The sequence below is a fragment of the Leopardus geoffroyi genome, chromosome D4 (assembly GCF_018350155.1).
Source record: "Leopardus geoffroyi isolate Oge1 chromosome D4, O.geoffroyi_Oge1_pat1.0, whole genome shotgun sequence".
Classification (NCBI taxonomy): domain Eukaryota; kingdom Metazoa; phylum Chordata; class Mammalia; order Carnivora; family Felidae; genus Leopardus; species Leopardus geoffroyi.
Genome location: NC_059342.1, coordinates 2,217,295 through 2,230,234, shown reverse-complemented (window position 1 = coordinate 2,230,234; position 12,940 = coordinate 2,217,295). Strand labels below are relative to the sequence as shown.

The 12,940-nt window shown below is 39.6% G+C and overlaps 1 long non-coding RNA gene across 1 annotated transcript; it reads left to right on the top strand.

Annotated features, from left to right (window-relative positions):
- The first annotated feature begins 4,426 nt into the window (after positions 1–4,426).
- LOC123593810 lies at positions 4,427–10,383 on the top strand. The gene is made up of 3 exons (XR_006710550.1): positions 4,427–5,061; positions 7,533–8,506; positions 10,099–10,383. It is a non-coding gene; the product is annotated as an uncharacterized LOC123593810 (long non-coding RNA).
- Positions 10,384–12,940: the final 2,557 nt, after the last annotated feature.

Below are 12,940 nucleotides of genomic sequence, written 5' to 3'. Positions count from 1 at the left end.
TATCATAGTTACGGGGTCTAGCCATCAAGAAGAGCTAACAACTGTAAATGTTTATGCCCCCAACTTGAGAGCACCCAAATATATGAATCAATTAATCACAAACAAGTAATCTTATTGATAAGAATACAGTAATTGTAGGTGACTTTAATACTCCACTTACAACAACGGACAGATCCTATAGGCAGGAAATCAATAAAGAAACAATGGCCTTGAATGGTACACTGGACCAGATGGACTTGATAGATATATTCAGAACCTTTCATCCAAGAGCAGCCAAATACACATTCTTGAGTGCACATGGAACATTCTCCAAGATAGATCACATACTGGGTCACAAAAAAATGAAATGAAAAATGAAAATGAAAACATGACAGTCCAAACCCTTTGGGATGCAGCAAAGGCAGTGCTAAGAGGTAAATACGTTGCAATCCAGGCCTATCTCAAGAAATAAGAAAAATCCCAAATACAAACCTAACCTCACACCTAAGGGAATTAGTAGCAGAGCAGCAAAAAAAGCCCAAAGCCAACAGGAGAAGAGAAATAATAAAGATTAGAGCAAAAATAATATAGAATAAAAAAAAAAAACAGTATTACAGAGCAATGAATCTAACAGTTTTTTTTTTTTTGAAAGAATAAACAAACTGGATAAACCCCTAGCTAGACTTCTCAAAAAGAAAAGAGAGAGAACCCAAATAGATAAAATCATGAATGAAAGAAGAGAGATCACAACTAATGCCACAGAAATGCAAACAATTATTGAATATGAAAAATTATATGCCAACAAACTGGACAACCTGGAAGAAATGGACAAATTCCTAGGTGCCCACACACTACCAAAACTCAAACGGGAAGAAATAGAAAATTTGAACTAAATCAGTTATCAAAAATCTCCCAACAAATAAGAGTCCTGGTCCAGATGACTTTCCAGGGGAATTCTACCAGACATTTACAGCAGAGTTAATACATTCTTCTCAAGCTGTTCCAAAAACTAGAACTGGAAGGAAAGTTTCTGGACTCATTCTATGAAGCCAGCATTACCTTGATTCCCAAACCAGACAGAGATACCACTAAAAAGAAGAATTATCCCTGATGAATATGGATGTGAAAATTCCCAACAAGATACTAGCAAATCAAATTGAACAGCACATAAAAAGAATTATTAACCGTGATCAAGTGAGATTCATTCCTGGGCTGCAGAGCTGGTTCAACATTCACAAATCAATCAGTGTGATACATCACATTAATAGAAGAAAGGATAAGAACCATGTGATCCTGTCAACAGATGCAGAAAAAGCGGGGCGCCTGGGTGGCGCAGTCGGTTAAGCGTCCGACTTCAGCCAGGTCACGATCTTGCGGTCCGTGAGTTTGAGCCCCGCGTCGGGCTCTGGGCTGATGGCTCAGAGCCTGGAGCCTGTTTCCGATTCTGTGTCTCCCTCTCTCTCTGCCCCTCCCCCGTTCATGCTCTGTCTCTCTCTGTCCCAAAAATAAATAAATGTTGAAAAAAAAAAAAGAAAGAAAGAAAGAAAGAAAGAAACTGTCTTTAAAAAAAAAAAAGATGCAGAAAAAGCATTTGACAAAATACAGCATCCTTTTTAAGTAAAAACCCTCAAGAAAGTCGGGATAGAAGGAACATACCTTAACATCATAAAAGCCACATATGAAAAGGCCACAGCCAATATCATCCTTAATGGGGAAAAACTGGGACCTCTCCCCCTGAGATCAGGAACATGACAGGGATGTCCACTCTCACTGCTGTTGTTTAACTTAGGGTTGGAAGTCCTAGCCTCAACAATCAGTCAAAAAATGAAATAAAAGGCATCCAAATTGCCAAAGAAGTTAAACTTTCACTTCTCACAGATGACACGATACTCTACGTGGAAAACCCGAAAGACTCCACCAAAAAACTGCTAGAACTGATACATGAAATCAGCAAAATTGCAGGATGTAAGATCAATGTACAGAATTCAGTTGCATTTCTATACACCAATAATGAAGTGACAGAGAAATCAAGAAATTGATCCCATTTAAAATTGCACCAAGAACCTTAAAATCCCTAGAAATAAACCTAACCAAAGTTGCAAAAGATCTGTATGCTGAAAACTTTAGAAAACTTATGAAAGAAATTGAAGAAGACACACAGAAATGGAAAAACATTCCATGCTCATGGATTGGAAGAAAAAATATTGTTTAAATGTCAACACTGCCCAAAGCAATCTACACATTCAATGCAATCCCAATCAAAATCGCACCGGCATTCTTCTCAGAGCTAGAACAAACAGTCCTAAAATTTGTATGGAGCCACAAAAGACCCGAATAGCCAAGGTAATGTTGAAAAAGAAAACCAAAGTTGGAGGCATCACAGTCTTTAACCTCTACTACAGACTTTAGCCTCTGCTACAAAGCTGTAATCATTAAGACAGTATCATATTGGCACAAAAACAGTCACATAGATCAGTGGAATAGAATAGAGAACCCAGAATTGGACCCACAAATGTATGGCCAACTAATCTTTGACAAGGAAAAAGTATGCATTGGAAAAAAGAGAGTCTCTTTAGCAAATGGTGCTGGGAGAGCTGGACAACAACATGCAAAAGGATGAAACTAGACCACTTTCTTATACCATACACAAAAATAAACTCTAAATGTGAGTCAAAACTAAATGTGAGGCAGGAAACCATCAAAAACCCTAGAGGAGAAAACAGGCAACAACTTTTTTGGCCTCAGCCGCAGCAACTTCTTACTTGACATATCTCTAAAGGAAAGGGAAATAAAAGCAAACATGAACTATTGGGACCTCATCAAGATAAAAATCTTCTGCACAGCAAAGGAAACAACAAAACTAAAAGGCAACAAATGGAATGGGAAAAGATATTTGCAAATGACATATCAGATAAAGGGTTAGTATCCAAAATCTATAAAGAAATTACCAAACTCAATACCCAAAAGACAATCCAGTGAAGAAATGGGTAGGCAGGAGACGAATAGTCACTTTTTCAAAGAAGACATCTAGATGTCCAACAGACACATGACAAGATGCTCAACATCACTTCTCATCAGGGAAATACAAATCAAAACCACCATGAGATACCACCTCATATCTGTCAGAATGGCTAAAATTAACAACTCAGGAATGAACAGATGCTCATGGGGATGTGGAGAAATGGGAACCCTCTTGCACTGTTGGTGGGAATGCAAACTGGTGCAGCCACTCTGGAAACAGTATGGAGGTTCTTCAAAAATTAAGAATAGAATTATCCTATGACCCAGCAATAGCACTACTAGGAACTTACTCAAAGGATGCAGGAGTGCTGATTCATAGGGGCACATGTACTCCAATGTTTATAGCAGCACTATCAACAATAATCAAAGTATGGAAAGAGCCCAAATGTCCATCAACTGAAGAATGGCTAAGAAGATGTGATTTATATGTACAACGGAATACTACTTGACAATGAGAAAGAATGCAATCTTGCCATTAGCAACAACGTGGATGGAACTGGAGGGTATTATGGTAAGTGAAATAAGCCAGTCAGAGAGAGACAGATATCATATATTTTCACTCATGTATGGAATTTGAGAAACTTAACAGAAGACCATGGGGGAAGGGAAGGGGGAAATAGTTTCAAACAGAGAGGGAGGTAAACCATAAGAGACTCTTAAATACAGAGAACAAACTGAGGGTTGATGGAGGGGCAAGGGAGAGGGAAATGGGTGATGGGCATTGAGGAGGGCACTTGTTGAGATGGGGCACTGGTTGTTGTATGTAAACAATGAATCATGGGAATCTACTTCTGAATCCGAGAGCATACACTGTATGTTAGGTAACTTGACGATAAATTGTATTAAAAAAAAAAGTGTTGCCCTGGAGGTGCTGATTAATTGTAAAATTTTCAAAAATTAAATTCTAAAAATATTAGAAATGGATGTTTGTTGTAATTTCCAAACAGTACCTTCTCCCTTAGAAACCTAAGAAAAGCATTAGAATTAGCAAATCAGCATGATTTGAAAATAATATTTGAAATCAGTGTAACATATTGAGATCAGTATAATAATAATTAGAAAATATGATAGGAAAATTATCCCATTTGCCACAACACTGGCAACTATGATACCTTGGAATAATCTAAAATGAAAAAAACTTTATGAAGAAAAAACACAGCTTTTCTAAAGGAATAAATAATAGAGAGATAACCCATGTTCATGATAGAAGAATTACTACTTTTAAGAGGCCATATATTGAAAGCAATACTGATAAAATTGCTACCGTTTAAAAAATAGAATGTAAAAAGATGATTATCTGATTTATATTCATCTGTACAAGTACAAGAGTAGTCAAGACAATCTTGCAGAAACAAAAAGGCAGAGGAAGGCGTAGACCTGCCCTGTGAATTATGAAGACAAAGTTAAATTTTATCGAGACCAGCAGCATCAGTGCATGAATAGACAATAGAGGATCAAGAAACAGACCTATGTATATTTTGAAATTTGGTATACAATAGGTGACATTTCAAATCAGAATGGAGAAATGATGCTTCAGTAAGTGATCTTGGAAGGACTGGCTATCCACATGGAATGAAGCAGATCCTTTCCTCATACTGTGCACAAAAATAAGTTTTTATGTGTGAAGGATCTAAACTTTTTTTTTAAGTTATAGGGAAAAAATTAGAAAAGAGTAGGCTTTTAAAGCAGGATTAAATAATACAAAAGCAAAACTTATAGCAAAATAATTAGTCTATATAAAGATTTAAATCTTTTGTACAAGTGACACCATAACCAAAATTAAGACATGCTGTTGACAGCAACCCCTAAATTGAGCAAAGAGGAAACATAATTTGCAGAAGAAACCAAATCCTAAAGTACAGGATAAAGTGCTCAAAATCATTAGTAATCACAACAAAATAAAACAGTAATGACCTATCACTTTGTACTATTAGGCTGGCCAATAAAAAGAAACAAAGAAAGCTGGATGATGCCGAGTGTGCAGACGCATAGAGATATGCGACACAATGATGGAAGCTGCCTCTACCTGGCTCGCATCTGAACATCTTTGGCCAATCCAAGGTATGTGTTCCCAGTAGTGTGGGTTCCAGGTAACAGTGTCTCAGCTCCCCACCATGTCCCTGCCCACCCCCTGTTCTGATCATCAGAAGGCTGCATTCTCTACTATTCCCTGCATCTGGCAGGAGGGGCAGACTTAGATGCTAATCTCTTTGCTCTGAGGGTATAGCTTTTTGAAGTCCTAGTTCAGTGTGAGGCTGACTCCTGTGCACCTCCATTATGCACATCCAGCACCTAGGTGGCTGACAGAGAGCCAGCTCCAAATGCCCTGCAGTATATGCCTCAGTCACTTCCAAGTTTGGGGCAGCCTGGGGTAGATGGGGTGCCAATCGCAGGAGAGCAGGAACTGGTTGAAGGAACTGGAGAAGGTGTACAAGCTTTGTGTCCCAGCTTAGTCCACCATTTGCATCACTCCCATTGTGTACAGCTTTCCTCCCTTGACTGAGAACAAAGGCATCCTTACTCTTTGCAAGTGTGATTGGAATCTCCAAGTTGATGATGACCTGTTCTAATCTGAACACCTGTGCCAGAGCACTAGCAAAATGAGCAAGAGTTCTTCTGCTGGATTCCCTTTACTCTAAGCAGCACTTTGGGCTCTGTGGGTTGCTTGTTTGGTGGGGTGATCCAGACCTTCATCCCCAGGGTGATGTTGTGGTGGTTTTCCTTGCTCATTGAAAGTCATTGCTGGGTATGACAGTTAAGAGATACCCAGTTATTTACATAGACACACTCCACTCTACTTGATTCTCTACTAGCAGTCTAGTCCCTGATGCTTGTCAGTTACAATCCCAATCACCAGAGCCAATCCTTTCTTTACCTTTGGGCCACTGGCCAAGAACAGAGAATAGTCAGGTGGTAGTCATAGCTTCTACTTAAGAGGAATGTTTGCTGTAACCCTGAAAGAAGTGTCTCCACTCATATCTCCAGGAGCTAGGACCTGTAATCCCAGAGAGCCAAAGGTTGCATGAATAGGAAACAAAAAAATATGTAGGGTTGTGGTCTGTCATAAGAGAGGGGGCCACCCCTACACTTGTTGGTTCTCAGACTCATGTATTCTAGCAATACTGGCACTACTGGTCATCAGTCATTATTGATTCAGAATGTATGCCACATCCTGGATTGGAAGATGGTATCCAAGCCACACTAAGTATTGACTCTTGGCCAGCACCTTAGGGGAACCATCAATAGGGCATCCCACCATCATATCAGACCAGTTAATTCTGGATGATGGGTAGGGGACAAGATCAATGCATTCCATAGTCATGAGCTCATGGTTACACCTCCTTTGGTGTAAAATGGGCCCTTTGTTCTGAGGCAGGACTGTGGGATATCACAGGTAAGGCATTCTGCAGGTGTCTGGGTGATGTGCCGGTAGAACCATGGGCAGGGGTCATAAGGACAAAATCATGCCTTGTGATTAATGGTGCCAAGTTGATAGCATCAGTCTGCTGTCGACTAGATGGGCCTTTGGCAATGGTGGCAACTATGTCAGTCTTGACATAGGAAGCCCTTGCCATTGGGCCTGTGCTTAGCTCTCACCCCTGACACTGTTCACGGGCCTTTGCACAAGGACTGGGTTGTCAAGAATAGCCTGTCTGGCATGGCAGCCAAAAGATGGTCATCCTGTTACCAGTAATACTGAGAGCCTTTTCTGCAGTGTGTGGTCTCTGGCAGGCTTTCAAGTAAGACACAAAGATCTCATGCTGTCTGCCCTACTGCACATCTCTTTCTCAGACCTCAGACCCTTCTAGGCCCCTGACCAGACAAGCCATCTGCCACTGCCAAAAGTCCATATGTCTCTGTACCTCTAGTCGTTTTCTTTCATATGAATGAATTACTAACAGAGCCACTCCAAGCTTGGCTCACCTGAAGGACTTCCTTTCATGGTGTCTTTCAGGGATGTCCCAAGTGGCATTCTAATGAGGCAGGAGTGCAGCAGCAGACCATTTCAGCCAACACCCACATAATGAGCCAGCCTAGCTTTGATTCACTCTGAGTCATTTCTTTATGCTGGTTAGTCATAGGAAGCCCCCATGAAACATGGGTGCTGGTTGAGGGAGAGGCAGCACAGGTAGGAGTCCGGGCCACCTGTTCCTGTGATTTACCTGGGCCTTATGGCCCCGCTTAAGCCCAGTCCCAAATGGGCCACTACCATTACACGATTGATCATTGCTGTGATGATGGATCATATCAATTTCTGTGTTGACGGATCATATCAAATCTAGTTTATGATGGCAAACTCAGATCACTTGTCACTTTGTGTCCTGTGGTGGGGTGATCTGTAACTACCAGGGCATGAGAGCTGCTCTTCAAATGATACCTTCAAATAGAGGGTATCAGTTTACTTTGTGTCCTGTGGTGGGGTGATCTGTAACTACCAGGGCATGAGAGCTGCTCTTCAAACTGATACCTTCAAATAGAGGGTATCAGTTTACTCCAAATCATACCTCTCTGTTCTGTCTTCTCTATTGGAGCTTTCCAGATTCCAAACAACGTCCTTACCAACCGTAGATCTCACGAGCAACTTCCGACCTGCTGAGTTCTAGGATCAAGAAGGAGGGCAGCTTGTGCCACAGTTGGGGTCTTCTCTGGACCCTTGGGAATTTGACAGCCTCTGGGGTTATCCAATAAATGAATCAGAGTATTCCTAACTTTGGTACTTGTTTCCTCCAAATTCAAATTCCAAAGAGACCCACAATGTATTATTTTCATTGTTGTTATTTAAGTGGAGAGATATTTCAAGTGCAGCAGCTTGCCCATCACCTGTGAAGAAACATCCCTACCTGACCTTGATCTACCCAGTGCCAGGAAATAGCCATAAGTTCCTTTGAGAAATGGTTGCAGGAATATTTACTGTGTACATTTGCGTGGAGTTACAGGAGTGTTACTAAAGGGGGACTGACCTTCCACTTCATGTACTCTGAGTGTGTAAATTTAGAGCTGAGCCCTGGGTGTGGGACCCTGATTTTCCATTAAGGTAGCAAACGGCTAATTATTTATTTATTTTGTTTGCTTGTTTATGTAAATAAATTATCACCCTAGAGAACTGTGGTATCAGCCACAACCTGAGATCCCTGCAGATCAAACCATCTTGATTGCCACTCCAACTTTGCCTGTCCTTAGTCTGCTGAGATGGCTTTAGGTATTTGTGCTTAAGTAAAAGTCATGAATCAAAGGTGAGTGCCCGGGTCAATAAATGATCTCTCTGCTCTTAAATTCTACATTCGCTTCTACACAGACTCCCCAGGCCCTATTGTTAGGCAGCTCCTGTAATACCTTTTGTTATATAGGCATTTTTTTCTCACAGGAGGACTTTTTATTTCTCTCCCCAGGCTGTGCTGGTACCTGACTCTTGGTATCAACACAGAGACAATGAGGAGTCGGGGGAATGGAGGGGCAGGTAGGTCCTGAGAAGGACAAACATCATCATTTAAGGCATCCACTTCAGGTGAGGCTAATGTGGAAAACGCTGTTTCTGCCATCAGGAAGTGTTCAGGGACATGAGGGGGAGGGGTTTCAAAATTATCAGATTGTGCTTCCAAATATCCCAATCCCAAATATTAGAGTATTACTCATCCTGCATCTGGGCCTGATTTTCACATAAAACCTGCTGAGGCTGTAAATGTAAACTCCTTTGCATTCCACCCTGTGTTGACAGAAGATAAAGTTCTCTGGCTTTCAGATATTTTCTTAAGTTGGAGAATGACTGTCATTTAATTTTTGTAAACTGACATGATATTGAATTTCATCCAAGTACTAGAAGGTAAACTAATTCAAGTAGCTCACTGACCAAGAGAAAGAAGCAGGAGTTCTCGAGAATATAAGGAGGTACACAGTTTACTTCCCAATATGGGCATCACATCTACAACTACAGAATCTATTTTCTTTGCAAGTACACAGAGCATTTACAAAAAAAAAATGAAATATACTGGGAAATAAATCAAATCTCAGTAAATAGTAAAGAATTACTATTATTCAAAGTATGTTCGCTGACCATAATAAAATTATTTTAGAAATAAGTGACAAAAATATCAGAAATTTCCATGTTTTGAAATTAAGCTTACTACAAAATAACCACATGTCAAAGAGCACGTTGAAAGAGAAATTTAATTACTTTTGAACAAATGATGAAAAAATACTATGAATCAAAACCTGCAAAGTGCAGCCAACTCAGGATGAGGTCGAATTTTATAGCCATAAGGGCCTATATTGGGAAAGAAAAAAAAAAGCTACAAATTAATGAGCTTCTAATCCATCTTAAAATGTTATAAAAAATAACAGGAAAACAAAAATGGAAATAAAACAATAAAAACAATGAATTCATAAAACAAAAAAATGCATAATAAAAAGGAACAACAAAAGTTAACATGTGGCTCTTTGACAAGACTAATAAAATTGACAACTCCTTACGAAGACTAAGTAACAGAAAGAAACAGCACAAAAAGCCAACAGTGGGGATGTGAAAGAGGACATTACTAAGGAGAGTGTGGAGGATATCATGAATAATGATATGCCGGTAAATTCTCAGTCTGGATGACATGGATGAATCCTACAAAAGTATTACCCTGCTAGAAGGAGTCAGAAAGCTGAAGAGTCCTATATTCATTTAAAAGAAGAATTGAACAGAGTTGAGAGTTTCCTCAGAAATTAACAGAGAAGATATGTAGATGACAAATAGCACTTGAAAAATGTCCAGGATCATTAGTTACTGTGGAATGCAAATTACAATCACAGCTACTAGTATAGGTAAAATTTTAAAGGTAAGAGTGGAAAATAACAATTGTTGGCCAGGATGTGGAGCAGTAGGAACTCTCCTGGCCTGCTGTGGGAAAGACAAAATGGTTCATCCTCTTTGGGAAATGGTTAAACAGTTTCTTACCAAGTTACACATGCACTTAACAGACCAGCAATCCATCCCATTTCTTGTGTTTACCTAAGAGTAAAAAAACATACATGTGTACCGTAAGAAAGAGTCTAACATCTTTTGATGTTTTTGGACAATTTTTAAGCCTAACACCTCTCTCTTCCCCTTCTTCCCAGTTTCATGCAAGCTAATAATACCTCAACACAGGTGCTCTCTCACTGCTTTCGTGAAGATATGAGGCTCAAACCACACAAGTCCCTGCCCATGCTCTGGAACCTTCCTCCAGCCCCACTCCCATAAAACTCCAAGCCAGTCTCCTTTCCTTGATCTTCTAAGTCATTTTTTGGGCCTGCTTGGCAGGCATTCTGCTTTCCCCAGAAAGCCTCCTTATGTGAATAAGTGAGTAAGAAGGCTTTTCTTAATTTGGGGTGCCTGGGTGGCTCAGTTGGTTCAGCATCTGACTTCAGGTCATAATCTCACAGTTTGTGAGTTTGAGCCTCACATCGGGCTCTGTGCTGACAGCTCAGAGCCGGGAGCCTGCTTCGGGTTCTGTGTCTCCCTCTCTCTCTCTCTCTCTCTTTCTGCTTCTCCCCGGCTTGTGGTCTGTCTCTCTCAAAAATAAATAAATAAACATTAAAACAAATGTTTTTTTTTTTTTTTTTTTTTTTTTTTTTTTTTTTACAAAAAGAAGTCTTTTCTTAATTCGTGCTAGCATCATCAGTCTGGACATCCAAACCAAACTTGGCAAATCTGCCTCTGCAAGGTGACTGCCATATCCGTGCAAAGGCTTGCGTGTGAATGTTTATAGGAGCTTATTGAAAACAGCCAGGTATAGGAACAACCCAAATGTTCATCAACTGGTGAGTGGATAAACAAGTTGTAGTTCATCTATATACACAGTGAAATACCACTCAGCAATAAAAAGGAACAAAATCCTGATACATACACAAGCATGGATGAATCTCAAAGGCGTTATGCTAGGTGAAAGAAGCCAGTCACAAAGGCTATATACTGGTTGATTCCACTCTAGGAATAGAAACCAAATTAGCAGTTTCCTGGGCCTGGGTAAGGAGAGAGGATTGAAAACAAAGGAGCATGAAAAGATTTTTCATTGGTGTTAATGGTCTACATCTTGTGGTAGTGGTATATGATGTGTACATTTGTCCAAATTCAATGATCTGCACATAAACCTGACTTAAAAGGAAAAAACTTCCACAAAATGGAAGCTCCAGGCTTCACTGGTGAGTTCTGCTAAATATTCAATGAAAAAGTAATTCTAAATCTTATACCGTTCCCAGATAATAGAAATAAGTGAATATTCCCAACATTTTACAAGGCTAGCATAACTTGATAATGAAACCCGACAAAGACATAAAGAGAAAAGAAAATTATAGGCCAGTGTCAGTTATAAACATGGATACAAAATGGCAAAATGTCAGTAAAACAAATCCAGTGATATATTTTAAAAACAGACAATATATCATAGTCAAGATAGGTTTATTCTAGGAATGTAAGGTTTGTATAATAGAAAACCTATCAATGCAACTTACCACATTAACAGATTAAATAAGGATAAAAATCATGTTACACCTCAGAAGATGCAGAAAAATTATTCAGTAGAATTTAAAATTTATTTTAATAAAAAATTAGCAAACAAGGAATAAAGGGTAACTTATATTGAGAAATGTGTCTATATTAAACCTACCACAAAGCATCCTTACTGGTACATTGAAATCTTTCTATTTATAATCAGGAACAAAACAATCCACTTCTGTTTAACGTTTTATATATCTATATCTATATCTACATCTATATCTATATAATTTATTGTCAAATTGGTTTCCATACAACACCCAGTGCTCATCCCAACAGGTGCCCTCCTCAATGCCCATCACCCACTTTCCCCCTCTCCACTCCCTCATCAACCCTCAGTTCTCAGTATTTAAGAATCCCTTATGGATTGCCTATTTCCCTCTCGGTAACTTTTTTTTTTCCCCTTCCCCTCCCCCCTGGTTTTCTGTTAAGTTTCTCAGGATCCACATATGAGTAAAAACATATGGTGTCTGTCTTTCTCTGACTGACTTATTTCACTCAGCATGGAACCCTCCAGTTCCATCCATGTTACTGCAAATGCAGGATTTCATTCTTTCTCATTGCCAAGTAGTATTCCATTGTATATATAAGCCACATCTTCTTTATCCATTTGTCAGTTGATGGGCATTTAGGCTCTTTCCATAATTTGACTATTGTTGACAGTGCTGCTATAAACATTGGGGTACAAGTGCCCCTATGCATCAGCACTCTTGTATCCCTTGGGTAGATTCCTAGCAGTGCTATTGCTGGGTCATAGGGTAGATCTATTTTTAATTTTTTGAGGAACCTCCACACTGTTTTCAAGAGCGGCTGCACCAGTTTGCATTCCCATCAACAGTGCAAGAGGGTTCCCATTTCTCCACATCCTCTCAACCATCTATAGTCTCCTGATTTGTTCATTTTAGCCACTCTGATTGGCGTGAGGTGGTATCTCCATGTGGTTTTGATTTGTATTTCCCTGATGAGAAGTGACATTGAGAATCTTTTCATGTGCCTGTTGGCCATCTGGATGTCTTCTTTAGAAAAGTGTCTATTCATGTCTTCTACCCATTTCTTCACTGGATTATTTGTTTTTCGAGTGTGGAGTTTGGTGAGTTCTTTATAGATTTTGGATACTAGCCCTTTATCCGATATGTCATTTGCAAGTATCTTTTCTGATTCCATTGGTTGCCTTTTAGTTTTGTTGATTGTTTCCTTTGCAGTGCAGAAGCTTTTTATCTTGATGAGGTCCCAACAGTTCATTTTTGCTTTTAATTCCCTTGCCTTTGGAGATGTGTCAAGTAAGAAATTGCTGCGGCTGAGGACAGAGAGGTTTTTTCCTGCTTTCTCCTCTAGGGTTTTGATGGTTTCCTGTCTCACATTCAGTTCCTTCATCCATCTTGAGTTTATTTTTGTGAATGGTGTAAGAAAGTGGTTTAGTTTCAT